This window comes from Haemorhous mexicanus, chromosome 22 (assembly GCF_027477595.1).
Source record: "Haemorhous mexicanus isolate bHaeMex1 chromosome 22, bHaeMex1.pri, whole genome shotgun sequence".
Taxonomy (NCBI): domain Eukaryota; kingdom Metazoa; phylum Chordata; class Aves; order Passeriformes; family Fringillidae; genus Haemorhous; species Haemorhous mexicanus.
In genome coordinates this window covers 442495-466179 of record NC_082362.1, presented here as the reverse complement: position 1 = coordinate 466179, position 23685 = coordinate 442495, and the positions used below count along the sequence as shown (strand labels likewise).

The window sequence follows — 23685 nt, the reverse complement described above, 5'->3', positions numbered from 1 at the left end:
GGTGTTCACTTCTCCTTCCTTTATCTCGGGACTTCACAGCCACACTCCCGCCTGCGCCACCCGCGCCGCAGACGGTAACCACTACCCAGGGGTTCCAGGGAGGACCCAGGAGTGGCAGATCGTGTGGCCATCTTTGGCCATATTCCGGGAGCATCTAGCAGGCACCTGTCCAGCTCCGGTGGCTGCGGAAAGAGGCTACAGTTTGGGGAAAATTTCTTGATGTTTCAAAAGGTTAAACTTCTAACAACTACTTTTAGCCCTGGAATTTAACTCTTTCTGGGTTTGACAAATGCTTTGACTTCCCCCAAGCCTGATGAGAAAAGAGCCACAGGAAGCAGCTCAGCACATTTTAGTGACCATAAGAATATGATAAAAAAAGGAATGAAAAAACCTCTGTTGTATAGAGAGAAGGTAAGCTGGACTCAGGTCCTAAAGCATGGGTTGAAGCACCATAATTTAGCCTTTAAGTGCAAATATCTGTCTTAAACAACAGTCTTTCCCTCAAATAGTTACTCAAACTCAATACAGGAACTGCATGGAGATGCTTTGTTGTCTGTACCTTGCAGAAGGACAGTGTAGGTGATCCCCAGGTATTGTGATCATCCATAAATTGATTGTCAGAGGGAAAAATAATCCAGTCCAGTCCATTCTTCAAGTCTCTGTTCTCCCACATCATTTCAGTTGGGAGACCCCTAGTCAAAAGTGTTTTAGTAGGACACTGAGTGTCCACATCTTTGACAAAGACACTGTTTTTACTGTGGCACATCATAACCTTTGATCATGTGTGTTCAGCTATTGGTGTGTGAGGCCATACAGTGTCAAAACAACTCCAGATATACCTTAAACTGATTTAAAGCTTTGGGGAAGATGAGGAGAGAACAGGAGCTTGGAGCAGCACAGTAAGGCTTTGGTGCAGGTTGGCTAATGTTGCTTTTTCATCAACATCTTTCCTGTCAGAAAAGACTGGAATAAGGTCTTTAGAGGACACATTCCCAAGGTCCAGAACAGGCTGGATTTTGAGGGATTTCCCATCTGCTTCAAAGGAAGAGGCTGGGAATAAGGTAGGATGAAAGTGATGAATTGCCTGGAAACCCAGTTAACAGCACCTCTGCCTCCAGTGCTGAGTGTAGCTAAATGGACAGTCATCATCTTTTGGGGGTAGAATCACTGTGGAAACCTTAATTCTTTCTTTTTTTTTAGGTATGGAAAAGACCTGTTAGTGCATTTATTTTTTTTGACAGATCTTAGACCACTGGTACCTTTTGTGGCACTCTCAGGCTCATCTTTCCAGGATGAGAGGTCAAGCACCTCAATCTCTTGGCAATCAGTGAAGTCCTCAGGATAAGTGTTGATCTTGAACACATCCCTGGGTATCTTTTTGATATGAGTATTGTCACAGATCACCCTTGACATTGAGATTTTTCTCAATGCTTGCAACTGTTGTGGAGTGAAAACTCCCAGGTTTTCTTACCAGAATCTGCAATAAAATTTTCAGAAGCAGTTTATAATCTCTGGTTACTTGCTGAGATGGGAACCTGACCAAGGTGAGTCTGAATGGTGCTTAAACCACTTTCCCCAGGATCACCCCTTTAGAAAGAGGTGTCTTTAGTGTGGCCAGATCTGGGTTCTGCCAGTGCAGAGAGCCTGCCTCTTCCACACAGCATCAGCAGACTGCAGGGATGCAGGGATTTATGCCCTGAGAGCGAAAGTCACCTCAGGCTGAGGCCACAGCAGATCACCCATAATCTGGAGCTGGTACTCCTCAGCCACATTAATCTAGAGAAACAGGCTGACAAAAACAGTACTTTGGCAACTGGGCTAAAATGAAGGGATGAGCCTTGCTGGGAGCACTCACTGGAGTGTGGTAAATTGGTTGGATTAGTGTGTCACAGGAAATGTCAGCATTTCCCCCCTAAAAAATGCCACAGGGAATGTATCTCTCACCTGTTCCCCATCATGCAGGTTCCTGTTGCCTCCTGCTTGAGGCGTGGCATCCTGCATTGGGAACGGCACGGCAGCAACCCCTTTGCTACTTGGTCCAGTTACTCACATTCACCAATATGGTTGACGGTAAAAGGCGTTTATTAACCGTTGGGTAGGGGCTTTTATAGCAGGGGTCAACGGTACAAAGTAATGGTTAAGGGGGAGGGTCCCTGCCTGCCCGTGACATCGCGATATTTTGCGCACACCAATCTCCCACATTTCCTCCCCCCTTTATGATTAGTTAAAAACATGAAAAATGTAAAGGTTAAAACCGACAACTAACAAACATAGCAAACATATATAACTGGTAAAAATGTACCGAAACCGAACAATACAACAGAACCATAGCAAATTCGAACAAGCAAAATGTTAACTATCTCCAACTGGTTTGTAAAGAACAACACAAAACATCTTCTTAAACTTGTTTAAACTGTAAAGCCCAAAGTCAATGTCAGGGGCTTAACAAGCTGGAATCAAGGGTGACCAGTCATGGGATTTTGCAGGACTTCTTCCTCAGCTTTTGCCATCTTCACAGAGGTGCAGAAAACCTTTGGGCTGATCGTCGATTGTTCCATTCAAGTAGAGTCAGAACCTGGCCAGGGTTCCAACTCTATCCGATGGACACTACTTCATTCCATTCAAGCGGAGTCAGAACCTGGCCAGAGTTCAAACTCCGCTTGACAGACATCATTCTATCCATTCAAGTAGGGTCAGAACCTGGCCAGGGTTCCAACTCCACTTGATGGACGTTATTTAAAATAAGGTTTTCAAAAACATCATTTATGTGAACCATGACTGATGACACTTTGTTGGGGTTTTCCCCCTGTCTTTCTCCACTCCGGCCCCTCCTTTAACTCAGCCACTGAGTCTTCCACGACCTCGGTACGATCTGCCATCGGCCTGCTTGATGGTTTGTCACAGCCCTCAGGACATGAGGTATGCAGGCCGCCGTGGCGTCTGGGGATTCAGTTCTGCAAAATAAGCTTTACAAATCTTATTAGTTTTTGCCCTGAAGGTCTGGTTTTATTGACTTAAATGGGCACCATTTAATTTTACTATCTTTCCTTACGGCTGAATACCCTCACCCTGCAAGTACCAACCTCCAGCATGTCTCCCACTCTCCTAACTCATTTTTCTTGTTCACTTCTTGTAGATCATGCAGAAAATTGAAGCCTTCACCAGACCGCTTAGGTATGACAAAGACTGGGGTGTTCCACGGGCTGGTGGAGGGTTCAATGTGGTTTTTCTGCAGCTCCCGGGTAATTAATTCAAGAAGAACAGTCATTCGAGGCTTGGATAAGGGCCACTGCTCGACCCACACTGGGTCCAGTGATTTCCATGTCAATTTGATGGGTAGTTGTGGGTATATGGCAGTGGCCCTTAGAATAAATTTGTCATCCTGACATCCAGCAAGGTTAGGTCATCTCTCCCTAACAAAGATGGACATTCTGACATAACGTACAGGGAAAGGGTGATGGTTCTCCCCAGTCCCCTCTCAGTGCAAAGCGTTATCGCTATTAGTTGGGTGCTTTTTCTGGCTCGCGTCAGCCCACCGACCCTGCTCACCATGGGAGCTTCTTCTAACTCCCACTGCAGAGGCCAGTGTACGTATGGGATGATGGTGATGTCCGATCCTGTGTCGACCCAGAAAGGAAGGCAGATAGCAGAGCCTTCAGGGTTGTTGCAGTGACGGCAGATTGCCCACACTATCAGTGGGTGTCTGCCTACCTTCGCGGCGAACACCACCCATGGGTCTCGCTCCCATGCCTTCATGGCCAGGGCCACCCAGGGGCCTTGTCCCCAGGGAGCTGTTTCTGGTATTCCCGAGGCGTGGATGGTTTTGGCTGGGCCGTTGGCTGAGCTGTGAAGCTGACTGCAGGAGGGGGCAGCGGGTGTGAGAGTTCCGTGCTCCATTGGCAGTTGGCACAACCGGGCTGCTTCATGTTCCGGGTGGGAGGGGGCTGTGGGCGGCCCAGGTGCCACCTCCCCCTTCTGTTTCCCGGATGCTTGCAATCTCTAGCAATGTGCCCCCTCTTTCCACATGTCCAGCATGGCCCCTTTGACGTTATCTGGCATGAGGGAATGGCTGTTGGTGGGTGCTCCGACTGAGGGCTGTTCACTGCGATGTGAAATCAAAGAACAGTTAAGGGGGAGGGTCCCTGCCTGCCCGTGACATCGTGATATTTTGCGCACGCCAGTCTCCCACAGGTTCCTGAACTGGGTGCTAATAATGCAGGACAGGAGGGGCCCAACTCTGCCCTGGGGAACCACGGGCTCTGCAACTGCCCCAATCCAGAGGTCAATATTGTACGGTGTCCCATACACATTCATTAACTTCTTGGCCAGTTTGTGATTGCCCAGCACCTCAGATAATTCGTCTACAGTTTGGGGTTGGGAGAGCCCACAGAAGCCCCTCAAGGCATTGTAACCTGCAAAAGCAGGAGCAGTAGATGACCAGGACTCACCACCACATCTCCACAGCACCTTTCTTGGCCCATGAGAGCTGCCTGCTTCTTCTCATGGTATTAAAGGATCTGGAAGGCACTATTGTCTGGGCAGTCCCAACAAATGTCACATTTTCAAAGGTCCTTCTCATATGTACACTAAACTAACAGTTTGGGTTGTCTTTGTGACTTCACCTCATGCTGGTGGTTAAATCTTTCTACTGCTGTGGGTGAATGCGTCAGTCCTGGCAGCTTTGGGAGGCAAAATTTCTGGCATGAAATTCTTAGAAAAGAGGAAATTTGGTTATGTTTAACCCAAGAGCACTTATTCTTCTCTGGCACCTGGGGCAGTCCCACCTGTGGGGGCAAGTCACTCCTGCTCAGAACTCTGGCTTGTCTGGGACATAAGACAAGATTGATGGGCAAAGAACAAAGCCCAGGGGATATGTCCAAGGCCATGTGAAAGCTTAATTTGGTCACTTGTGTCTCTACCTTCAGTCTCTCATCCACTTTCTTACATTATCCACAATATCATATTTGATTTCTAAGCCTTTTGTCCTTGTTGTACATGTCTCACAAAAAGATTTTTATCATACAGAAACCTCTTATTCCCTGAGCTTGACTGTCTGTCTATCCTTCACCCTCAAATTAGGGTGCTGGTTCTTCCCATTAGTATAGAAAAAGCTTAGTTCATTCATGGAATAAGCAGCAGGAGGGAAAAAAGGTCTTATTCACAGGAGGTGTGGACTTGTGTCTCCTTACCTGGAAGGCTGTGGTCTCTTCCCCATTGCATGTTCATGGCTCCTAGATCCAGACCCATCACCTCTGTCTGTTCAAAGAGGTGGTTCTGGAGCTCCTCAATGAGCAGCTTGTTCTGTTTCATGAGTTTTGCATGGTCCACAACCATGCCCCAGATCAGAGGGTTCATGCCTCCTGCAGCCATGGCAAATCAAGGAAAGATTTTTTTGTGCCAAGGTGCAGCTTTGATGGTCCCTTTCATGCAGCTGAAACAGTCTACTATAGTCTGGGTGGGGTTTTCATCTTCATATTTTCATTTCACCGTGTGTGTATGGAATCATAGAATCACAGAGTGGTTTGTGTTGGAAAGGACCTTAAAGCCCCTCTCATTCCACCCCTGCCATGGCAGGGACACCTTCCACTGTCCCAGGTTGCTCCAAGCCCTGTCCAGTCTGGCCCTGGACACTTCCAGGGCTGGGGCATCCACAGCTGCTCTGGGCACCCTGTGACAGGGCCTGCCCCCCTCACAGTGGTACCTCTATGAACATGTACATGTCTGCGGGTGCCAGTAAATAAAGCCTCACATAATTCCTTATCCCACCCCATCCCTTAGCTTTTCCTTCCACATCCCTAAATCCACTTGCCATCCCCCAGTCCCTTTCCAAGTCCGCTCCTCAGCCTGCCAGGCTCCATTATGTCCTGGTGCTTGGGGGTCTGTCCAAGGTTTTAGATTTTGCAATGGATTTTGCTTGTAATTCACTATTAATTGACAGACATTTATTAAAACATTAAATGTAGTGAGAGCATTAATTAATGTCTGACTGTCCACATCTTTTTCATAACAATTAAGGAGACAGTATGAGCAAAACCAGGAAAATTGGCTGCACAACTGTAATTATATTTCTCATAATTAGTTAACCCATTTTGGAAGAGATATTTGTCTTCCTCAGAAAGACTTATCTGGAGATCTCAGGTGTGTAATAGCAGGACCCCATAACTCCAGTTAGAGACAGGAAGAAGAATGGGCACCTCTAGGAAGGAATGATGCTGCTTTAGTTCAGTTAAATTGGATGCATCACCCTCTGTCCATGTCTCCTGATTACAGGGGTGTGGTATTCACACACCCTCTGAACAGAGAGAAGCTGTGAGACAAGCAGATAAGAAGGAAAACACAATTCTTATCTCGTTTGCTGTGCCTGTGTTGTGCTAAAGTAGAATGCAATATGGAGATTGTTTACCCAAAGTGAGGGTGTTTTGTTCCCTTGGCCTATCAGGGCCAAGAAGTGTGTGTGTGTGGGACTGTCACGGGACAGTCACGAGAGAATCGGAGATGAGTGCAGCTCTGTGCAGTTGTGAGCAAGAGTGAGTGCTTGGCAGATTCAGTTTAGATGAAATGTACATAGTATAGTATAATAAAGTAATTCATTAGCCTTCTGATGATGGAGTCAGATGCATCATTCTCTCTCCCCTTCATTAGAGTCGTCTTTGATTTACAATACAGGGGGATATAAGAGCTTTGATTGACATAGACTTTGGTGGATTGACATTTGGCACAGGGAGTCTCCTGCCTCCTGAAGCAGCAGGAACAGCTGCACCATCTGAGTGGATGTGGAACAGTCCACAGTGTGTCATGTCTTGCTGAGTTGGAAGGTGTCCAAGGAACGACTGAACATGCTCAGTGCTTTGTCACCCAGCACAGTGCTCTGTGCTGGGTGACAAAGTGGGAGTCACAGGTTGGACTTGATGGTCTTGTAAATCTTTTCCAACCTAAATGATTCTGAGATTCTGTAATTCCATGTGCCTGACCAGCTGATCTCCACCCCAGGACCAGACCAGGACCACTGTTCCATGTTTTTACCTTCCATTATAATTCTCCACAGAGCACAGAAGGTCAAATGCAGAGGGTCATGGGAGGAGGAACACAAAGGCTGAAAGCTCTCATTCAAATGGGACACAAAAGGCTGCACTGACGTGTGGCCGAATCAGAAAGCCAGGGAGAAAACATTTGAGGCCCCTGGATCCACCTTTTCATTGTAATCACTGTACAAAGGGATCCACTTGCTGGTCTCCTCGGCCAGCAGGAGTGGGAGGTAATCTCTATATGTTATGATCTGAAAAAGCACAAGAGCACAGAAAGTTACCAGCAGCTGCAACAGAAATGGCATCAAAAGTCAAGTGCAGAGAATGAACGTGGACTCTGTACAGCAGAATTCATTAAAATCTTCAGAAAAGAGCTGTAGCAATAGAATAAGTTTTGCATCATGGATTTAAATTATTTTAAAATGTGAAATTATTTTATCTAATAATTAATTTATACATTAATATAATAAATAGTTGATACATTAGTAGCATGGTGCATAAAAAAAGCTCTGGATATCCGTGCTGTCTCAGATGACTATCCTCATTCTCAATTTCCAACTTCTACAAATAACTCCACTGATTCAGCAAAGTACTTTCCTCCTTTTGCCTGAAGGAAAAACCATTTCCAAGTGTGTGGATGATAAATATGAACAGTAATCAGTACCTGGTTTTTGGCAATCACAGTCTTTTGACTCTCCTGGTAAAGCTTTTCCCCATCCCAGTGGTGATTTAATTTCCTCAGCTCTGTAGCCAGGTGATTTTTGTGCTCTTGGACAAAGAGAGCGTGGATTGCAGAGAGTCCCAGGTTTTCTGTCACTCATTTGTCACCTAAAATGAAAATATTTTATAAATTTTGTACATTGCTTTGAATTTCAGAAGCAAGTTTTTGTGTTAGGACAGACAAGTAACAAGTGGTGATGTTTCTGGCAATAATGCTGTGTCTGCCCCATCCCTGGAAGTGTCCAGGGTGAGGCTGAATGGGGCTTGGAGCAACCTGGTCTAGTGGAAGTTGTCTCTGCCCCATGACAGGGGGTGGAACAGGATGGTCTTTAGTTCTCTTCCAAGCCAAACCCTTCTGTGATTCTATGAAAACTGGAGGGTACTCACTGAAGACTCTCTGTGAAATGATGGAAGAAGCACTGAGCATCTCCTCACTTAGTAAGGAGCCCTTCTCACAGGCAGAGAATGAGGAAAGGCAAACACTCTGTACCCTTATGATTGATTTTGCAAGCTTCACATTTATAATGTTTTTATTTTATGTTATTCCTCTGATGAATCATTTCAAATTTGAATAAGTTCTGTGTTTGTCTTCAGTTTTTTTAAATTTCATACAAACGTCTAGACTTTTCTTCTGATGTAGGGTGGGTTACTTAATTAATCAATTAACAAGATTCTTTAAGAAGTGTTTAACTGTTAGTCTTGATCGGATTGAAAACTGAATCATAGAATCACAGAATGGAAAGGACTTTAAAGCCCATCCCATTTCAACCTTCCACTACCCCAGGTTGCGCCAAGCCCCATTCAGCCTCACCCTGGACACTTCCAGGGATGGGGCAGCCACAGCTGCTCTGGGAAACTTTGCCAAGGCTTTACCACCCTCACAGGGAAGAATTTCTTCTGTATATCTAATTTAATTTAATCTACTCTCTTGCAATGTGAAGCCATTCTCCCTTGTCCTCCCACTACAGTTACTAATGCAGTCCCTCTCCAGGCTCCCTGTAGTCCCTCCAGATCCTGGAAGGTGCTGTGAGGTCTCCACACAACCCACTCTTCTCCAGGCTGAACAGCCTCAACTTTCTCAGTCAGTGCTGACAAACTGACAATTGGCATTCAAGTAATGAATGGTGAATTCTAGGTAGAAGAAAAAAAGCTCCAGGGAAGTTTTAAACACTGGTGGCTATTCTATTGAAAATTTTTCATAGTTTCAAAAAGACTTTATAAAGGAAGATCAATTTGCTGTAAATTTTTTGGGGAAGTTAAAATAATTTTTATGTTTATTAATCGATTATAGCTTGATTATTTTTCTTTTCTAACTGGGGGGAGGATTCCCTGTCTTTCACCTTACGTAGTCATGTCTTGAAGTGCCTCATTCAAATATCACAGAATCACAGAATATCCTCTGTTGGAAGAGACCTACAAGGATCCCATACAGAAATATTTGTCCCTTTTTGATTTTATGACCCACTGAAAACTCCACAGCTGTACCTTAACTGCTTTAAAGCAAGGGATGTTGGCACTCCTGTTGGTGAGCACACAAACGCTTGTCATGGTGTTCTCAAAGGGCAGCAGTTCCAGCCCCGTGTCCCAGAAGTGCTTGTTCACGGCCATGAGGCCCAGCTGGCTGCTGAGGTTCCTCAGGCTCCTGGCCAGGGCGCTGTCGCTGCCATACATTGGTGCTGGTGTCGATGAAGGACTTGGCAGCATTAAGCTGCTCCCACTGGAAGGTGCTGGGGCCGCACGCGGATGCAGACTGCATGAACAGCATGCAGGTGTCGGAGCTCAGTGCCCACAGCTCGTCGGGTGGGAGGAACTAAAGCAAATGAGCCAAGTGATGCCTCAGAAAGCCCCGTGGTTTTATTTTTGCTGCTGTAAGAGAGTGTGGCACGGGTGAGAGTCAGGGTACCTTAATGGGGAAGCAGGGGGGCTTGAAGGCACAGCTGGAGTGGCACTGGAGCTCCAGGCTGGCTCCTTCCCCACTGGCAGGGGCCAAGTCTATGTCATGGTTGACCCACTGGCCCCAGTGCATGAAGACCAGCGAGAGCTGTGGGTCAGCAGTGACGTTCTCATTGGCCGTGTGAGCAATTTCATTGCATACTTTTCGAACCTGCAGAAAACCAAAATGAAAATGTGACTGTCTCTGCCACAGTGGAGTGGTTGCCTCTCACTTGACCTCCCACTGAGACATCTTGGAATCACAGAATCATGAAGGTCAGAAAAGACCTCTGAGATCAGCAACCTTCGACCAAGTATCCTCATTCCCTCTAATTCATATTGAGAATTGCCACATCTACCTGTTTTTGAACACCTTCAGGGATTGATTCCTCCACTTCCCTGGAAATCATGCTCCAATGCTTAACCACTATGTCATTGAAGAAATTTTTCCTAATATCCTAAACCTCCTCTAGTACAATTTGAAGCTATTTCCTCTTGTCCTGTCACTTGTTCCCTTGGAGAAGAGGCCAACCCACACCTATTCCTTTCAAGTAGTTGTAGATCATGCACAAGATCATCTTAGATAAATTACTAAGAGTTATGGCATTACACAGCTCCATGTCATTCCTCAGCTCCATCCACTCAGGCGTAAAAGTAGACTACACAGTCCTTCAGCCAAACCTGGCTTCATGGAAAGCCTTTTCCAGCTGAAACTTGTTTGTGAACACCAGAAAGTCAAGAACATAGCTGAGGAATTCCCAAGCCTTGTGGTTTGTACAAACCTCCTGGTGTCCTTTAGCACTGACTGCAGCAATCGTTGGGATGTACACTTAGGAAACTGCTTAGGAAAGCATCCACAGCATTTTTCTCATGTCTTTCTCCAACAAAAAATATTAACCTGAGCAATAACTCAGTTGTGGAAGAGCTGCCTAAGATCAAAGATCAAGCAATTTACAGTTTAGATGTTGCCACTGCTTCCCTCCTGATGGGTGCATTGAGGGCAGTGTCCTTACTCATGACTGGATTAGGATAACAACTCTCACCAGTGGGGATGGGAATCCATTGTAGCGCTTTCCTTCACTTGCTCCTCTGGGAACAGACACTCCATCTTCGTACACGGCTGGAAGCCAGCGCGCGAAGGCGCAGTTAGAGGACCCCAGGTGGGAGTGATTTCTGCAGCATCACCAGAAAAACAACTTCTGTTATATTTTTCAAACATCAGCAGCCTTGTACAGACCAACATTTCACAACCCTTTATTCCGTGTCTGAACACTCTGATAACAGGGATGAGACTGGCAAAACAGAAGCAAAGAAGCAAATTATACCAAGGTTATTACTGTGGAGAAAAGTCAACTTTTTTTAAAAAGGTGCCTTGTGTCACTCTATTAATTGTGTCTGTCAGTTAAACCTGCAGTAATTTTATCTGGCATTTAAATCTCTCTCCCACCTCTGTCTTCATTGCCCTCTCAAAATCAGACTCACAGCAGGGGGCCACCAGCATGGTGAGAGCGGCCATGTCTTGTCCAGCTGGGGGCTGGAAGCTTCCAAGGATGAAGACTCTCCACTTCTGTGGGGATCTGTGCCAAGGCTGCCCCTTGGGGAAGTTTTTACACAGACCCTCTCAGCCTGCAGCTGTGGCCATTGTGTTGTTTCCTTGCATTGCTCCGAAAATTTGAATTGCTAGTCAGCATTTTATGTTCAGAAGAAAAATAATTCTGATTGAGCCAATGATCTGTGGCCTTGTGGGTACAAAACTCAGGCAATGTCTGTCTATATGATGTGGCACTCAGGGTTCTGGTCTGGTTGATAAGGTGGGGATGAGTCAAAGGTTGGACTTGATGGTCTTGGAGGTCTTTTCCAACTTAAATGATTCTGTGATTCTGCACTGGAAAAGAAGAAGAGTACCCAGTGCTCACAGTAATGTGCTGTGAAATAAGAGCATGTCCTAGGAAAATGACTGTGCCAGAGCTGAAGCAATTCCATCAAATATTAAGATCTCAGAACCACCAGGCTCTTGTTCTGATTGTTATTACTGTCCTTGCAGGCAAACTCTTCTCATGGTGTGCGCCTCAAGCTGAGCAAGATCCTTGGGAAAATATTAACACCACAGGGATCCCTCAAGCCTCCCTCCATCTCTCTGACAGCCCAACAATGTCAAGGACAACCCTACCCTGAGCCTCAAATCAGCATGGACACAAAATCCCACAATGGGTCAGGCTGGAACAGACCACACTGGAGTCACCTGGTCCCAGGTCCCTGCTCAGGCAGGGTTATCTCAGACCACATGGCATAGGAGTGTGTCCAGATAGTTCTGGAATATCCCCACTGAAACAGAGTCCACACCCTTCCTGGGCAGACAGACAGTGCTGTCCTTGTGGGGCAGGAGGCCCTGGAGTCCAGGGGAACAGACTTGAAAACCCCAGTGAGTGTGAGCTCCCCACACACTGCTGCAGAGCTGCGCTATGTCATCACATCTGGCACATCTGTTTCATGCCAGGTGCACATTGGATGCAAGTCCAACTCAGATTCGGGGTCTGGCGCTGACACAGCAGGACAAGGAGCCTTGACTGTCATTGTCAGAGTAGGAATTTGGTCATTTTCTGGTAAAAAAAAAAAAAAAAAATTAAAAAGTGCAAAAGGAAATATATGTTTGATACCATCTTTGAACCTGGAGGGAAACTATGTGCAAAAAAAACCTGGAGAACTAATTTTCTCAGGTAAAGGATGTACAATACACAAAGTTGGAAGAACCAAGAATTAAAGTCTTATTTAATTCCCACCCTCACTCATCACAGAGATACATCAACAGCTGAATATTATCATCTGAATCAGCTGGGGAAATTAGTATTATCCCTATGGAAGAGTGGAGGGATGATTTCCTGTAGCCTCCAGCAAAATGAGAGGCTGAGTCATACCCTCAAAATTTTCTCAACTTCTTACCTGCCCCCACCCCAAGATCCTTTCCTTCCTCCAAAGCAGCACCTAAAGGGCAGTGGGCGCAAATCTGAGATTTTTAAGAAGTTACATCTTTTTCCTGACAGGCACAGGTAGAAAGGAATCCTCTGTTATAGGTTCATTAAGCTGAGCATTTCACTCTTCTTGCCCTTTCAAAAGGCACTTTCACAAATCATCTACCCTGGTCAGAATAAAGAGACTCACCTTGTCCACACACAAATCCTATCTGTTGTTGCACTCCCCAGTAATGGTCCAGTAAAAATCCCTCTCTGGGCATTTAATGGAACAAGTTTGACGGTCACAGCCAGTGCCCTTGGAAATCATCTCCTTCTGTCTCCTGCTTAGCAGGTCTGCAAGAGAAACCCTGTAAAGTAACATCAGATTACAACTGACCTGATGTTACAACTGATCAAACAACTCTTTTGTTGTTTTAGCTTCTCAGTGTTCTAGGTCAACATTGAGAGAACTGAATTGGAGCTGTAAATATAAAACATCTGGATTGGAATTGTTAATTTGATGCCTAAATCCTTTTGTGGATCAGCCTTCCCCTCTGGATGAGGGAAACTAGGTGGGCATAAAGCAATTTTTCAGGGGAATGTGGAGAGCATCACTAGGAAGGTTTTACCCCAGCTGGGAACAAAACAATGAGTTTGCAGAGTGGTACAACCTAGGTGTGCAGAGCAGAAGTGGAAGATGGAGGATTTTCGGTGATTACAGTCTCCAGTGGGCTTTGTCCCAGGTTTGTTCCAGGTATTGTTAAGCTGGTTTTAAGGGATAGGAGAGATGCACCCTCAAAGATGATGAATGAATAAAACACCTGGGAGTCCGGTCTGTCTCTGAGAAACCTTCAAATCTATTCTCCTGTTGGGGAAGGGTTTTATCCCTGGTTATTTGGGTCATGGCAGAGTTGCTCCCTGCCACCTGCTGTGGCACATTTCCTGCTCTTTGCAAGATATTTTGATCTAATTCACATTACCTGTGACGTTGAAATTCTGTTCCCCAGAGAAATGCAGCTTCCTTTTGAGGAGTTTCAAAGTAGTTTCCAAGTAATCAGCACCACGGACTGCAGATCTGGTTCTTCCTATGGGGTCCTTTAGGTGCTTCAGGAAATCTATCGGTTTAACAATCTTTTCCTCCAGTTTTCTCTTTAAGCTGAACATAGAACAGTTCCATGAAGCACCTTCTCTGAAATCAGAGCTCCTCTGTCATGCTGGACCGGATGTAATTAGCTGTGACACCACTGCAGGGTCACACCAGGCCCTGCCCAGTAGGACCAGCTATCTGCACATTAGCATGTCAGCTCAGATGGTTTTGGCAAACAAAGCACTGTAATCCCCTACTTCAAGTTTGCAGTCACACTTCCTTGTCACTATAAACTTTGTTCTATCATGTGGAAATCCAGATCAATGAACAGTGTCTTGATAAAATTTTACATGTATTATGTTGCAAGGTGTATTCTGTGAATAGAGGGACAACCTCACTCCTGTTCCATCTCTTCCTGGTCTCAAGGTTCTGTCTTGCTACTTCTGTAGGATGAGGGGAGAGAGACTCCTTCCCAAATCATCCCACTGCCTGGAACCAGCCTTTTGGGACCATCACAGAGAATACCTGGGGTTTGACTTCCACTGGCACCTGTCTGGGGCAGGGTGTCCATCTGCACAACTCCAGTCTTTCTGGAGAGGGGCAGGACTCCTGCTGCCAGGAGAGGACTCACACGTGTCCAGCATGTCTGAACCATTATGGACCAGTGAGAGGTGCTTGTGGCAGTGTGGGTGAGGAAACAATTCTTGGAGGTCATGGTTGGTGGTTCTGGGACCAGAATCCAGCCAAACTGGGCAAAAGGATCCCTCCAGCCATGACAAAGAGAGCCTTGGCACTAAGGCTTCTCCATAATAAATATGCATTGGAAAATAAAAAAAACACACATATATTTAATCTTACTACCTTAAAATATTGGGGCTGTCATGCAGGAAGAACACACCTTTTTTGGGCCTGTAAATATGTAGCATCTACCAACTGCCTGGCCTCAGCGATGATGCTCAGGAGAGACGAATCTGACTGCACCTCTGAGACCCCTGCTCCACAAAATAAAAGAAGAAAAAGCAGAAATTTAGGATACTCAATTATACACCAAAAGCTTTGTTCTCAACCAAACCGTGTGCCCAAGCTGCCACATACACATTTTTTTTTAATATTTTCAGAGATGGTGACACCATCACTGCTGTGGAAAGCCTGTTTCAATGCTTCCCAATCCTTTCCATGAAGAAATTTTCCCCAATATCCAATCTAAACCTCTGGCACAATTTGATGCCATTTCCTCTCCTCCTGTCCCTGTTCTCTGGGACCAGAGCCTGACACCCCCCCCGGCTGCCCCCTCCTGTCAGGGAGTTGTGCAGAGCCAGAAGGTCCCCCCTGAGCCTCCTTCTCTCCTGGCTGACAAAAGGGGCTTTCTCAGCTCCCTCAGCTGCTCCTGGAGCTCCAGACCTTTCCCCAGGGAAAGTGCACAGAAGTCAAAGATACAGTCTCTGCCCCAAGTTTCCTGTCATAAAAGGATGATTTGCTCAGATGAGCTGTTGGTTAAAAAGGGAGTTTCCTTAGGCAAGTCTCTCAGATATCAACTTCATTTTTAGTGGATCAATCTACAGGATATTTCAATTTTTTATTGGAACTGTGTCTAATTGGGAACTCCAGCTGAGTTTTGATTCACACCCTTTCCAGTACAGCAGCAGCCAAAGGACAAACAGGAACCTACTATTGCCCAAGGAGCCCATTGCTCCAACTGCACAGAGAGTGATCATGGATCCCAGGAGAGTCATCCTTGGATTTGTGCCTAGGGAAAAATGCAACATAAATCCTTAATGGAAAGGGCTTCACTGAGGGGTCAGAAGATATTGACAGATTTGGTTTCAATATCTCTTTAAGGATCTAGGAATAAAATCAAGCTGCCCTCTGTCCAGATCTGTCAGTGGGACTCAGGCTGGGGCTGTGGCTCTAGGTGCTGGCAGGACACAGGGACACCTCTGAGAAGTGGGACCCTCAGCAAACTGGGCTGAGAAGCTGCCAAGGAATAGGCAGTCAGGTACAGTCCAGCCTCAGTGGTGGAGGATATTGGGAAGGTGAGTTGGAATAGGGTAATGTCCTGAGGTCCTGTCTTTGGCAATGTCCACAAGCAGCTGGTGGAAAGGAGCCTGACCCCACACATCCCTCTCTGCCCCCTCCATCTTGATGATGAACAAAACAGGCTGCCACGTCTATCATCACTTTCAAACCTGCCAGTCCTCCTGTTGCTCCCTGAAATTTGTGTCTATTCCTGTTTCACATTAACAGCAGAAATGTGTATGATCTGTTCCACCAATATCTCCCACTGTGGCACAGCACCTTCTCCTTGGAGATTTTTAGCCCAAAGTTTGTAGCTAGATTTATTTTAAGTCATTTAGTCAACTTTCAAATTGTTTAAAACAGGACAGAGACAAAATTTGGAAGAACTAACAGATTTCTCACAGTGGGAGAGATTATCTTACATTTACAATCCATGAAAATTCTTGGACCATGTTCCTGGGGTTTTAAAGCTGCTTATTCCTTGTAAATATATATTGCAGGAATTTTCTGCATGAAAAATAAATCAGGCTGTCTTTGCTCACTTCTCACAATAAATAAAATACACATCAAGGAAGAAGGAGGAATGAAGCACCACCAGGTCCCAACACTCTGCTCTGCCTCCCATCTCCTTGGGTTCGCCTGTGGAATGCACCAGTATCCACACCAGAAATATCAAATGCAGATATAGAATGAAAATGCACTGATCTTACCTGTCATCTCTGCAGCACTGGCAGGGCTGGGAGAGAAGTCTGTTCTTTATACACCTGCACCAGGGCAGAAATTCACTGGGTCTAAGATGGGTGTGGCCAAAAAACTGGGACCTGATTGAGCCAACAGGAATTATCTGCTGGTTTGCTTTCCTGGAATGATCTAGAAAGTGTACACTTCTCCATTCCTTCTGACTTCCTTCTTGAAAAATCAGTTTAAAAAGGAATGAAGATGCATATTTCTTTCCTGCAAGTGAAAGAGGTCAGCTTAACTTTATGACAGTTAAAGACCATGGTGGAATTTGGCTTTTTCTTCCTTGTTGGTTGACATCTGTGAAGGTTTGGGAAGACAGAAGTGGATCATTTTGCCAATGTATTTGTGGAGCATCCCGAGGTCCACATATAGCATGTGTGAATGGTGGACCTGCCACTATTTGTTTCCAGGCAAAACAAAGTTGTGTCCCATCAGGGATTTGGAAATGCCTATAAAATAATTGCTGATTATTGGGGATGACCCAGACTGGACAAGGAATGAGGCAGTAGTACAGAGCAGAGTCAAGCTGTCTCCAGCAAAATCACTCAGACAGAAATATGGACAACCCCAAAGTTATAGCTGTGCCAATACTTAGAAAGGAACAAAGTCTTGAGCCAAGTCATGTAATTAATTTCAATGTGAATTATGACAGAGGGTTAGGAGGAAATTCTTCCCTGTGAGTATGCTGAGGCCATGGCACAGGGTGCTCAGAGAAGCTGTGGCTGCCCCTGGATCCCTGGCAGTGCCCAAGGCCAGGCTTGGAGCACCCAAGGATAGTGGAAACTGTCCCTGCCCATGGCAGGGGGCAGAATGGGAAGAATTTTAGGGTCCCTTCCAATGGAAACCATTCCATGATTCCATGATATGCAGGAGGGAAAAGGACTGTACTTCAGTGGACCAAGGTTGTAGAAATAATTTAATCCTTTGAACACTGGTGACGCTGATAACAAAAGACAATGCTGAATTTTCTTGCCATCAATCAGCCTTTTAAACCTCCCAGGATTAGGGACCCAATCCTTCCTACTGTTCAAATATTTTCACAGCTCTTATTAAACCAAAATAAAAAAAAGAAAAGCATATATGATAAAGGAAACTGCTACCAAAAATATGCTGTTTTAAATCAGTTGAGGGAAGAAAAGAAAAAAAAATAAGAAAGATGTGTGAAGGCCAGCTTTTCAGAAACTGAAAATGCAAAGTCAATATTTCTCCCCTAAAGAGAAGTTTGAATCCAAAGCAGGTGGCCCCCAGCACCAGAGGGACTCTGATCACCCTGCCGGGTGCTCCACCTTATCTATCCAGCTTTCCTTGCAAAACGTGCATAGGCAGAAGTCCAGGTACCTGCTGGGTGGCTTTGCTACTTTTTTTTGTGTTTGTGGTAAGTATCTTTTCCATTAGTGACTCTTAAGGAAACTTCCCTGTCTGACTGTTCAGGAGCCATCCTGGCAGTCCCAGTGGCACTACCAGAGCTGGGACCAAGGCCCCTTCCCAGCAGGGGAACAGGGACCTGTGCACAGCCAGGTGAGGGACACAGAGACATGGCTGGAGGAGATGACTCCAGACTTGGCTCTGCTTGGACTGGTGGAGTATAAAGCCCACGGCTTCCTTTGTTTGGATCCCTGCTCGGAGGCACCAACTCAAGCTGTTATGCTGTTGCTACACCAAGATTAAATTATCTTGAGCATCCAGACATTTGTGACTCTGCTGTGGGGAACCTGGGGTAGAGCTGGTGAGGAAACTTGGTCTCACTGGGGAAGTGTGAGGGGTGTGGGGAGTCTAGTAAGGTCACTGGTGCCACTGCTGGGAAGGGACATCAGTCCCAGCTCAGGTGGTGCCAGTAAGACTGCCAGGCTGAAGGCAAGGAGTTGCCAGGTCAGACAAGGAATCTTTCTTTACATCTCACTGGCAGGCTGGTGACCCCCACTGCCCTTGGACAGGAACACTACCCACCCTAGAGGACACACATCCTTTGGGCAGGTAGCCCCATGCTGCTCCCATGGCTCCAGTCCCCTGGTAGGCAAAGGCTGCATTCACATCACGTGCCATGTCCATTACTGGGTCTAAGTGCAGCTGCCATGGCAAGCACTCGCATGTCACCTCCAGCTGGGATTTGTGGTGTTCCAGTGCAATCTTTGGAGCCTCCAGAAAACCCAGGGTATCCTGCTCACCAAGACCAATGTACATTCAGCAGTTTGCTAGACATCAGGTAACCAGGGCAATAATTATCCATTACTTATCTGACCAAGCAGCAGATCTCCTCTATCTTGAGAAGATGCAGATTTCTTTTCTCTCAGGCTCTTGGTATTGCTGACATTGCTTCTTGTTCCTGTTCAGGCTGCAAATCTTCACCTTTAAGGAGTTTACACCCCAGTTTAAACCCAGAGCTGTGTAAGCCATTGATGGTGTTTGCTGAAAAGTAGCTGTAGGAACAAGGGTTCATTAAACCCCAGCAACACAAGCAAAAGAAAGAGCTTATTATTGCATTCCTATTTCCCATCCTAACAGCAAAAGGCAAAATCCTCCCCTTCCTCATTTGACACCTCTGATATTCCTGCAAGCTCCTTCAGCTTTGTTTTCATAGAAATCATAGAATCACAGAATCCCACACTGGTTTGGGTTGGAAGGAACCTTAAAGGTCATCTCATTCTACCCATCCCATGTGCAGGTACACTTTCTACTAGACCAGATTGCTCCAAGTCCCATTTTACCTGGCCTTAGGTGACAGAGACACATTTAAATCCCAGGTGTAAACCATGAAGCCTCAAGTTTAATAACGATTAAGGACTTAATTTGGGTACAACTTCAAACATACAAAGTTTCCTCTTCACCCACAAATGATGTATTTTTCCTATATTTCAAACTGTGGATTTATTTACAAACTGAGACCCAATAGCCTGTACAAGCCAATTTGTCCTTGTCCAGGGCACAAGTTTGCATAACTGTGTCCAGTGCATCTTCTGCTCCAGTAGATGAAGGGCAGAGTTTGTAAAGGGATGCAGTGAGTAGGATGAAACAGATAAAAGTGAGAAGTAATAGGTTACAGCACAGAAATTGTAGGGCAACTAGAGGAGGAAAACTTCCCAGCAGCACAGGGGTGGCATTTAATAAAACCAGATTGTCCAGCTTTAAAAATAGAAAGGCTGCAACACTGAAAGAGAACTTTAACCCTTTATGGATAAGTGACAGCAACAGCCAGGGATGTTCAAGAGATGGCACCACAGAGGGGGCACCACCAAGCTGGCAACACAGAGGTGTTCAGGGGTGTCTTCAGCTGTGTGATGCCCCGGGGTGACATTATCACCTCTTCTGGAAGCTCTCCTTTAAATACGCAACACCCAAGGCTATGAAGCCTCCTTGGTGCATCTCCCCACCTGCCATAGAGACACTTCTAGCCATGGGAGGTGCTCCAGGTGAGCCCAAGAGTCTGGGGAGACACTAGTGAGGACAGGCTGCTTGAGGGCTCCTTCCAGACCTCCCTCGAGCAGGAGGCACCGTGCCCAGGGCTGGAAAGCCGTGGAGAGGCATCTGTGACTTTCCAGAACAGTGGTAGGACCCACCACACACGCCAGGACAGGCTATAGCACATCCATCCACAGAAAATGCTCATCTTGCAAGGCCTAAATGGGACTCCAGTCCTGAGCAGCAGCTAGAACACTTCTTCCATAAGAACAACAATCCTTCCCCAGGAGCTGAAGCTTTATTTCCCTTCCCATGGACCAAACTCCCTGAATAAAAACTTCAGCTCCCCTTCAGGAACCAAACTTCTTCCTGCCCCATCCTTTAGTAAACCTTTCTTCCATCCCTTCCACTTCTCTTCCAGACTGTGACGCAGTGCTCAGGTGGGAAAGTGGGAGATGGCTTCTCTCAAGATGGGGCTGGCAGGAGTAAAGACAGAATGAAGGAGGATGTTTTCTCCATCTTCCATGTATCTTCCTGCTCTGGAATCAGTTCCTATCTTATCTGGAAATATGGGACACAGCAGAAGCAGTTGTCAGGCCCCTGGAAAGCCACTAGGAGAACACATGGCTTCAAACACTCCAGAGGTTTATTTAAGCAAAGTGAGTGGAAGAAGCTTTAGATCCCACTGCAGTTTTCATTGTGCCCCACAGCTGGGAAATATGGGAGTCATCCCCACAGCCCCATCATCACATGGATGATTTTTCTTGGAGTGCAGCTTAAATTCTGAAGAGGCTGAATATGTGAATAGAAGCAAAAAAGGATCACAGATTTTGTGGCTTGATTCAATGCTTAACCCTGTGAAGGAATGTCTGTATGGACAGAGCTTGCAGGGGTTCCCTGGTATTCCAAGGCTCCTCTGGATCATCCTATGCCCACACATTGCAACAAGTGGCAGGCTGGTTTATAGTGAGAGCAGTGTCTTTAACATTGCATCAAGTGATGGGGGGGAACAGTGAATCAAGGAATCACAAAATCATTTAGATTGAAAAAGCCCTTTAAGACAATTGAATACAACCATTCCTCCAGCACTGCCAAGGCCACCACTAACCCATGTCCCCAAAAGACACATTTTTTTTAAGCAATTCCAGGGACAGTCACTCCACCACTGCACTGGGCAACTTGTTCTAGTTAGTGCCTGAACACCCTTTCAGTGAAGGAATTTTTCTTAAGATCCAACCTAAACCTGCCCTGGCACAACTTGAGGCCATTCCCTGTCCTCAGGAATGGTGAGAGCTGTGTGCTGGGTCCAGCAAAATTGATGCTCAGGTAGGGCTGCCACTGTTTTCTGAAACTTAGAAGATTAAAGGGTGAAAACGAGAGTCTGAAGTTTCCTAGATTTAGAAGCTCTGCCTCATGACACACCCTGTGGTTTTCTCTATTGCATAATACTGCAAAGTGCCATTCGTTACAAGAGAAGAGCCGTCAGCTCTCTGTTGAACTCAGACTTTACTGTAAACACATCCTGTTCTTTTAACCAGGCAAGATTGTTTTGTCTGTAAATATGACAAGAATTGTAGATGAAAATGACTGTTCACTGCCACCCACACAAGATTAGATAAGGAAAAAAGTCAATAAGATGAAACATTCAGAGGAATATTGGGGCAATTCCGACCAGTGCAACCAATGTGTGACTCCAGCCAGGTTGCAAAAACAGTTGGGCAACCTGGTGTCCTCCAGTCTCCTCCAGATGCTTCTGTTGGAGCTCTCCAGACCACACCTTTCAACCTCCTTAACCCCCTCAGACCTCTTTTTCTCAGGCCTAGTCCCCTTCAACCTCCTCTGATAGGGTGCCACTGTTCTCCACGTCCTTCTGCTCCCACTCTGGTTATCTCCAGGTCCTTCCACTGTGGTCTGGACCCTCCCATCCTTTTGATATCATGGTGGACTACTTCAGACCCCATTTTGGGGTCTGGTAATGTACAAATCCCTGTTGATAAATCCCCATGGGAGGGCCATGGAGTGACAGTGACATAGGGAAGCTCTTGTACAGCTCTTGGACATTACTCCAGAAACCCGGGGAGGGCTTTGGATGTCTCGGGATGAGTCCCCAAAGCCAGCTCCCACCCAAACCAAGGATAGTGCTTCTAGGACTGCCCTCCAAATTGGATTTATGCTCCAAAGGAGAGGCCAAGTCCCTACCAGACCTTGCTCAGCAAGGATTTCCTCTTGACAGCCACCTTTTTCTCCTTTCTCCAAATCCCCTCTTCCAAAAGCCCAAATGCAGGCAGAAACCTGGTGAGACCCACACAAGCCTGGAACATCTCCTCCCAGCTGCAGGACAGAACCTGCCTTCAAGCAGCCTGGACATGCTGTCAACAAAGGCAAAAATAGGGATATTGTGGGAAGAGGGGATGGAGAAGGCTGGGATATTTCCAGGCTAGAAAAGGAGATTGGGGACAATTGTCCTGGGTCAAGTTTCCTGTTGGATACAAGGAGATAAGACAGGACACAGACCTCCCACCATGTCCATCCCCCATGTCATCTCCACTGATGCTGTGGCCAGTGCCTAGCTCCCATTCCCAGCACTGTTGGAATGCTCTGTGCAGGGCAGATGGCAGCATGATCAGCAGTCCCTGAGCTGGATGTGAAGCAGGGATAGCAGCATCCACATCCAGGATGGGACCAGGTCCTTCTGTGCCCCTGGGCAGGGTTGCAGCCAGAGGCTCAGCAGACACAGCCTGGGCAGGCAGGCTGCTGTGATGGCTGAGTGGGGAAGGTGTTGGACTTGAAATCTGATGGGGTTTCCCCATGCAGGTTCAATTCCTGCTCACAGCAGAAGTTTTAGTGTCAGTCCCTGTCCCCCTGGCCCAGGAGGGAGACACAGGGCAGTCACACTCCCTCGAGGGGACCCTGTGTTCCCATCCTGCATTTGGCCCTGATCTCCAGGGACTCTTTAGGAGGTGGTCGGGCCTGCACTGCACCTCTTCTTATCACAGGAAGAAATCCTGCAATAGCATGTCCCCTCCCCATACAGTCTTGTTCCCTACAGCTGTGTGATACTGTTCCCTGTGGATGTGTCACCCTGCTTTCTACCTCCTGTCACCCTGCTCCCTACAGAGGTGTCACCTTGCTTTCTATAAATGTGTCACCCTGCCTTTCTGCAACCCTTTGCCCAGCTCTCTGCACCTGTGTCACCCTGCTCCCAAAAGCCCATCACCCTGCTCCCTACAGGTGTCACTCTGCAGTGATAGACTGAACTTTGTTAGAGTCCTGTGATTTATTGTGTCACTGATAGCCAGAGACTAATGTTTTAAAGAGATAAGGGCAAAGGCTGATATGCTCCTGGAGGGGGGCAGGGTAATGTGGTTTTTTCATGCCAATTCCCTCCCTTCCAACTACTCCCAACTGGCACAACAAACCATTTAGGAGAAATGGGGCCAAACTGTGGCCATGGCATTAGAAGGGGACATAAACCATGACAGTGCCCAGTATTGCATCAGGCAGTGTAAAACCCCTCCCCAGGGTAGGTATGGGGGCATTGGCTCGTGAGCCCCCCACATCCCTGTCACACCCTGCTCTCGACACCCCACTACAGGGGTATTACCCCCCTTGCAGCTGCTGCCTGATGGCAGTGGGAGGACAGGAGGCTGCTTCCACCTCCCAAAATTCATCCCACCCTGACCCAGCCCCACACACTGGGATCGTCTGAACCCTGAACTGAACCCCAGGAGCTGCTCCAGGACAGCACAGCCACCCAGGAAAAGACGGACCTCTGGCGGCTGCAGGAACCCCTTCCCTGGCTGGGAATTAAACCCAG

At 46.6% G+C, this 23685-nt stretch overlaps 1 non-coding gene and 1 pseudogene across 1 annotated transcript; one reads left to right on the top strand and one right to left on the bottom strand.

Annotated features, from left to right (window-relative positions):
* Positions 1 to 65: 65 nt before the first annotated feature.
* Positions 66 to 16517, bottom strand: LOC132337358 (myeloperoxidase-like; annotated as a pseudogene).
* A 6104-nt stretch (positions 16518 to 22621) lies between these two features.
* Positions 22622 to 22703, top strand: TRNAS-UGA (transfer RNA serine (anticodon UGA)). Its single transcript has one exon. It is a non-coding gene; the product is annotated as a tRNA-Ser (tRNA).
* The last annotated feature ends 982 nt before the right edge of the window (positions 22704 to 23685 follow it).